Below are 8,390 nucleotides of genomic sequence, written 5' to 3'. Positions count from 1 at the left end.
GAGGAAGATACCCAGACACAAACCTGAAGAAGAGGTTTACGTATTCACAGGCACTCACACAATGTACACACACATTCCCAACCTGGACAAAAGCAATACATCTGGATATATTGAAATTCTGCATTGTTATAATTTTCTCTTTGTTCAGCATCTGCATGCATGTTCCGTGCTTTACAATTGTACAATGCAGGTGGTTAATGACCTGCTAATCACTGTCAGACTGATACACTGTTTTTCCAAAGAGACACCTTCTCAGGAATTGAAATACTGGGCAGCAGGGCTGTATGGTGAGCAGGGAAACTGCCCTTCATTAGAGGACCCAGGTTCAAGCCTCCGAGGACAGCAGTGGCCCATCCTGCTGAAGTGTCCTTGAGCAAATAACTGAATCCTTAACAGTCCCAGGGGTGCTGTTCTGTAGCTGACTCTGCGCTGCGAGCTCTTTATGGAGGGAAGCCAGCCAAAAGGGAACTTTGCCTCAGGGGATCAATAGAGCATCATAAATAAATAAACAACCATATTTTCTGAGTCATGACTGTGCATTTTTTACATTTCTACCTTTATTTGACACTAGGGAGTTGCAGGAAAGAGTGTGAAGGGGAGGGGATGCCTGCGACAAGGACCTCAGGCTTGACCCAAACGCAGGACATGGAAGGTACATGGTATTCATCTTTGCCACTAAGCCACTGTTATACAATGCTTTAAATGCATTTCAGTGACCTGCTGGTCATGGATTGGGCTATTGCCATCCGCCTATTAGATGTGATATTTTTACCTTTAAAACAATTGTACCACAAAACTTCCAAGCTTACATAAATATGAATATAAAAATTAATGTTGCTCTTTTGCTTGTTGCAATATAAAATGCTAAAATTGGATTCTCTGGTATTTAAAACCTAAAACCAGGTCCTGCACTAAGGACAGCCGTCACTCAAATATGTTATGTCGTTTTTTTTCCAACTTATATAAGTGTGCTGGATTTCAGCTTAGGTGCACTCATCCAAAAGAACCACAACACAAACTAGTGCAGCGGTGACCCCATAGCAAGGGCAGCCACGGACATAAATAACCTGCCACAGGCGCTACTCAAGATGGAGCCTAAACCTCGCTGCACTTAAAACTGCATTCTGCCTGCTGGTATTCATCCTCCCCAGCCTCATCCGTCTGGCCACAAGATCAGCATTCACCGCTCACTAACTGCTTTCTTTGTGCGGGTAGAGATATTCTCCTATTCACATTAGATAAAGGGTTTTACTTCAAAAATCAGTTGCATAAATCCTCTCTAATCTGCAATTTTTTTTTTTGTTTACTGTTGGATCCCCTATTTAGTTGTTGTTGTTTTTTTATTACAGCTATTACAGCTTTTCTTAGGATCCTCAGGGAACAATAAATAGTGCACAATTTTTTTTAAAAAATACTGAACTTAAAACGGTATACAAATACAAACCTCAGATAGACATATCATGACAAATCATGAAAGCTATACAGCAGAAATCCATAAGACGAATGCACACAATCAAATAATCCAAAGGTGGAAAACAATGAGAGCAGTGTCGTTAAATAAACTGAACAACAAGCTTAGCCCACAGAACCAATCCGATCCAAATACATAACCTAATACATTAATACATAGTTTGGGGGCCACTTTACAATAAGACTAACCTTATAAATAGTTTATGGATGGTTTATTAGGTTAATTAAGTTGTAACCACTTTATAAATCATTAATAAATAAGTCCTAAAATAGTTTTCGTACATCGATGCAGATACCAAGGATGGCTGACTGATAAATGGACAAGACAAAGTAAGATAAGCAACTAACACGAGATTTAACTGAATTATCTGAGATTTAACAGAATAGATGCAGCGCAGCAGTAACATGAGCTTATCAAACAGTGAGCCTACATCGATATATGAAGTATGATGTGTATGAGGATTTACAAAATGTTTACAACCTAATTAATAACCTAACTATAAACAATCCAGAAACACTTTAGAAGGATGGTCCTCTAATAAAGTGGTACCTATAATTCTTCTGATAAACATACTTGTGACTTAAGATAGAAGCTACTGACTGTCCTGTTAGAGTTTGTAATAACTTTCTGAAATTTTTCTTGCTTGACTTTATAATTTGAAGTGGTAAAGCGTTTCATGCAGTCATTGTAGTCAGTGTAGGATGAATGTGTCTATTACATGCAAAAGTATGTTTGCATTATGTAGTTGTATTGTACGTATTGGAATATTTGACATGGTTGCCCTTCATAAAAAGTAAGGAATTCCAGCCTGTCACCCACTTTTAACCATCAAAGTTGTTTATGCATTGTGCAGTTGTAGGCATTTGAGACTTAGATGTGCAGTTCTATTTTTGACCAGCTGCAGCTTTTCTGTAGTCTTTTCTTTTTTTTTTTTTTTTTTTTAATTGTTAGACTGTATTTACATGCTAACAACAACAACAACAACAAAGCTGTTATCAATATAATACGGAAGCCACAGAAAAAAAGTAGGGATTTAATGGAGGACGTTACACTCTCAGTAATACATTTGTATTCCTGTCCTTTGGCTGCTTTGCGAGTCCAATGTGAGTCTGTAAATCAGAGTGACAACCTGTTCATGTCTGTGTCTGCGGTGATCCATTAGGCTGCTTTATCCTTTCACACAACACGGCACAGCCTCAGTGCCCACAAGTAAACGAAACAAATGACACAGACAATCCTCCCACAGTGTTCACATAAGAAATTCCAGGGCACTTGCTGATGACCTCACAACCTCATCCTTCCCGCTGTGGTGGAAGCAGAGGCTGTAGGTGATAAGACTGATGACCTCACCGTGCATCATATCCAGCCTGTGTATCTTCTCCACTGCTCTGACTCACTAATACAAATGGGTCAAGCATCCACAGCCTGTCTCAGCCGCTCCCACTTTGACTGATGGTGTTGCAATTTCAATAGGCCACCCATGATAGATTGACTAACTCTGCCAAAATGTAAGCTGTTTTGAAAGTGACATCGATTGGTTCTTTTTGCTCGATAATCATAAAATTTGCATTTCTGCACCAGGGGCATGTAACTAAAACAACCTTATATTACATCATTTTAAGTGAAATCCATGAGCTGTAATGCTTACATTATTTAAACACAAATGATTAGTTTTAAACTGATATTTCACAAAAGGAGAAAACTTTTAACATTTTAGCACACAAAAGTACATGGGAACATACCAAAATAAGCTGCACACATTTTTGTTTTGGAATCTTGTCTGTAAATTGTGCCTCTAATATGCACCAATGTGATAAAGTTGACAGAAGTGACATTGTTTCAGTTGCATCCAGTCACTTTTTTCTACAGATTGTAGCCACTGATATTGAATTTGAAAAGGTAATAAAACTGGAGCACACAATCACAATAAAATACATGCACTCACATATTACACGTCAGACACCTTCAGTAGAACAGACTGGGACTGGGAAAAGGCCCGGCAGCCTGTAGCGACAGTGCATTCCCTGGGGTAGTCACTGCAGGAGGTTGACTGATGGCCCTTGAACTTCTGTGTGGGTGTGCTAGACATGTGGGAATGTTCTGCCATAGTGAAATGTTATGTAAAAAAAAAAAAACCCAAAAACAACAACAACAAAAAAAAAACCTTCAATTTCATTCAACTGTCTTTTCACATTATCCTGTCATTCAACTTTATTGAGATGTTAAAAATAAAAGAAAATAATATAAAATACACCAAAGAAATGGAATTATTATATGAGATAGGAATATGGCCTATGGCTATGGCCACAGGGCTTAATAATCTTTCGCTTATGTTTATATTGGATCTTCAAAACCAGACACAGGTGGTGTCACTGTAACAGATGGAGAGGGACAGTGGGGAAATACACTGCTGACAAAGATAGTTATAGGAGATGCATAACATTCAAAGAAATGTAAACATTTTTTATAACTGCAAAGTCTTGACATTGACTTGGTAAGTAAAATGATTGCACTATATTTATATCAAAACCAAAGTTTGGCAAAAACAAGTAGAATAGATGTGTAGACATAAATCAACGTGATCTAATGACACTGGATTGTTCGAATCCACCTCAGTAATCGTTGAATCATCACTGAAATGACAACAAATGTAACCATTGCCATAGTTTGCAATACTCTGGCTATTACTGCAAGAGATCCTCATACTGGATGTCACCACCAACCCTTAAGTCCTGCACAAGTCAGTTTATTTATACAGCACATTTAAAAACAATGGGAGTTGACCCAGAGTGCTATACAAACAGGGCAGAAAGGTTTACAATACAAATATGCAAGATTTAAAAAGTAATACACAAAAACCAAGACTAAATGACTCAAGGCCCATTACACAGACAGAGGGCACCAGACAACAGCCATCTGCCAGAATGGTATGGCATACCTCAGCTTAGACTGCCATTTGCAACTTTCAGAGGAGAACTGGCTGCTACATAATATACATTACTAATAAGGACTATACCTGCATTAAATGAATTAATATTAGGGAAGACATTTGAGGGAAGATATTTGAAATGACATTGCCAGGATATTTGTGTGATACGTGTTAACATGTGAATACAGGCACATGTGATAAAGAAAGCATGCACTTTATAGTGACAAAAACAGGACAGAAATGAGCAAAACCACACATCTACGAAATTTCTCTGCTCAGCAGACCTACAGGAAACCTAATAGTGAAAGATGCCTTGAGGCCTGGTTCACATTAACACACAATATTGTGCATTGTACACTCGGAGAGCCATTCAATAAATGACTGTACTGTTTGGGTCCAGATGAACACTTGGTCACTGAGACTTGCTCTGGGCTAACAAAAGGATTTTTTTGTGTGTGGACACAAGAATTTTTCATTTGATTTATGATGAACCTTAAAGAGAGTACATGAGACACCATAACCACCTTGTAGATGCCAGACATTTCAGTAGATTAGGTTCTTGAAAACAAGAATCCATCCAAGTCTACTGTTGTAAATGTATATGTGATTTTAGTGACTGCATTTTGCTCTTCTGTTTTTAGGTGCTCTTCTCCTATGGTTCATGTGAGCACACTATTAAAAACTCAAATGATTTTTAAGACTGTTTTATAGTCTGGTGTCATCAATTGCTTCCATAACTCCTTCCCTGAAATGCATAAAGTTGACTGTGTCAAGCAAGCATAGGCCGAGCATAAAGTTGGAGGACAAATTTATTTTCGATAGACTGCTGCCTATGAAGTTACCTGGCTTGCCTTTATTTTTAAGTAACTTATCTGGAAGACCAGCAGGGTGGCAAAGTTCAGTGGTTTGTAGCTGTGGAGTTGTCTGGCAGGAGTTTTTGCCCTTGCCTTGGATGGAAGACAGAGGAGTGTCCGAGCAGATCTTGTTTAACCTTTCTAAAGAGAGAGATATTATGAGATATGTAAGGCCAAAAAGCATTTGTCTGTATTTCACCAAGAAAGCTAGCAATATTGTCGAGCCACATGTACTTAGACAAAGATTTGAAATTGTCAGCAAATTCAAATATATCAGGACCATGACAGACTCAAATCTCTTGTTCAAAACTGAGACCAAGAACGTTTACAACAGGGTTAAGTTCAACCAAGCAAATATCCAATTCATAAGGAATTGCATGTCGTACGTTGCTACTTGGCTGAACTTGAATGTTATGATCATATCACACCGAACCTACTGATAAACAAGCTGGTCACCATCAATTAGTTCAACCTTGAGGCCACTACAATCATTATATAAACCATGAAAACTCTTAATAATAAAGTACTGGAATAAATAACCTTATACTGGAAAAAATAACCTTTTGAACTGGGAAAACCTGATGAAGCATGCAAATATATATATATTATCTATATTCTTATTCTTATTCTTATTCTTATTGTTCATATTATTATCATAATCATTGTTCATGGTATGACTCCTCCTCCTGTTTTTGCTTTGTTGAACCTGTTGACTTAAGATGAAAACTATCCTCCAGGCTAATTCTGACATGTTTACAGTAATGTTTATTATGCACTGTCCATAAGAAATAAGCTGATTAAATAAAATAAAAACTAATGACATGATGTGCAATGAGCTGATCAATAAAAATGCCCCAGAATGACTGTCTGCAGTAACCTTGGCGACACGTCTCTCGAGTCTCTTAAGTTAATTTAATTGGAAATCGACAAAACTGACCAGACGTCTTGACTGTGGAATGACGTGATTTGGCAGAGCATCCTGTAGTCCTTTGGTTTAACAGACAGTTTTCAGTGTCCACCTCCAAGTCCAGATAAATAGTGCTGTGATACATTACCAAATATTGTGGGACCCTAGTGCCCTAGTTTCAAACAGCTGGGCTGAGGGGAAAGTTTCAGCACCATGGACAACGCCAACTCTGCAAATGTAGGCCACTGGGGAGGACAATTGATGGTATTAGTCCAGCAATACTCTGCACAGGAAAGCTGCCACAGGTGTATTGCCTATGTCCACCGACCTACTTCTAGTTGTTTTAAAGCACAAGTAGCCAGAGAAGCCGAAATCATTATCTCTGTTAGGCCTTCAACATTTGAATGGTGTAGGTGAATGTCAATCACTGGATCATCACTTATCCATGCCTTTTACTGGGCTATTTTTAATTTCACATTTTCTGATCATCACTAACCTTACTGCATTTTTCATTTTATCATCAAATGCTGTGGGAAGTGATAATCATATCAAAATGGAAGGTGTAAAATGTCACCTCCTAATTATGTAGTAAGGCCGGTGGATGTTGAATTGACATTCTGGATAGATACTGTGCCCTTTTTATCTCTCAACAGTCTTTTGACTCCTTTTTTTTTTGAATCACACGCTGCCTACGTGCAAATACATTTGCATTTCTAGCAACAGTCACTAACAGTTAACCATATTTAACAAAATCAAAGCAGAGAGCAGAGGAGCAAATTTGCCTAATTCGCTGTGACAGGATGGTAGGTTGTTTCAGGGAGCCGTTGTCCATCAGTGTCCTGTAGGACTGCAGGCTGAAAGCCGTGTCCGGACACTGAGGAGAGCAGACTGTGCAATTTGGCTGTAGGCTTTTAGGCATGAGAATAATCCTAACAAAGCTATTATTTGTGTCCACTCTGCTTCTGTGATTTGAACTGCAGGCACATCTCCTTTATTTAGTTTTCAATTTCCAAGAATTAGTATGGAGGGCCACAGAGAGAATCTGGGTCAAAATGTGTGCATGAGGGGGAGACGGAGACAGAGAGAGAGAAAGAGAGAGAAATATAGCATGTGTGACAGCTTAAAAAAATCAACTTTTTATGACTTCAATTTCATCTTTAAACACAGATACAACAGGAAGACAGATTAAAAAGCTTTATTCAAATTAGCATGATCAGGCAGAACATTTAAGCCAAATAAGCAACACCAAAATCTGACTATGGACTATAATCTGACTAGGCTTGAAAAATAATAGCAAGGCCATTCTTTCCGATACTGTCTTGAATCCACCATGGTACATACTGAGTCATACAGAATTGCATTGCTTTTTCTGCAACTCTGGACACATGTACGGTCTGTCTGGCAAATAAGCAGGGAAAAATGTACACAAATAAGAAAGAACACATTTGCACTATACCAAGCAAGCAGCACAAACACCCTCCTGTGCCATTCAGTCACAGTGAATACAGAAGATATCAAAAAGTATACAGTATAAAAAAACACAAAGTATAAAGCGGTTGTTTCAGAGCCAAATTTACACCCATCTACTGGTTCCAAGTAGAACATCTGCTCTGAGAAAGTAGTGCTCAAGGTCTCGGGTCAGCCAGCCTGGGATTGCAGTTATTCCAACTGGTTTCTTACCATTGCAAAGACTGCGACTCCACCAAGCACCACTGTTTCATTCATAACAAGCCACATACCCTCTTACACTGCAGAAGGCACACAAGGAGCTCATCAGATTTGCAGTTTAGCTTTTTTTTTGTTTTGTTTTGTTTTTTTAATGACTTTTTGGGATCAACCGGAGTTCATGCACTGCACGCACGACTCTGCAGAGAGAGATCCCACATTCAGTGACATTTTTAGTCTAACAGACAGACGGCCAGCTGTGTGTGCGTCTGGGCAGCTTGGTTTAACGTCAACACCAGGCTCGACAGTGAAAGAGGGAGGGAAGAGGAGGTCATGTTTCACTGAGTCAGAATATAGCTTGATACACTGAGAAATACGCTTCATCTGCAATGCATCACGGCGTGCAGAATCAAAAGTGGCTTCTGTTTATATTAATACAAAGAGAAAGCAATCTATTGTTTTAGAAGCACATTTTGTATCTTATTTTTTTAATGTGTCTGAGTGAAAGACTAAATTCAGACACTGCAACTCTCATTAGCGTGATGTTCTTCTCACTCTTTGATG

This window comes from Myripristis murdjan, chromosome 14, assembly GCF_902150065.1.
Source record: "Myripristis murdjan chromosome 14, fMyrMur1.1, whole genome shotgun sequence".
Taxonomy (NCBI): Eukaryota; Metazoa; Chordata; class Actinopteri; order Holocentriformes; family Holocentridae; genus Myripristis; species Myripristis murdjan.
This window is presented reverse-complemented; position numbering follows the sequence as displayed.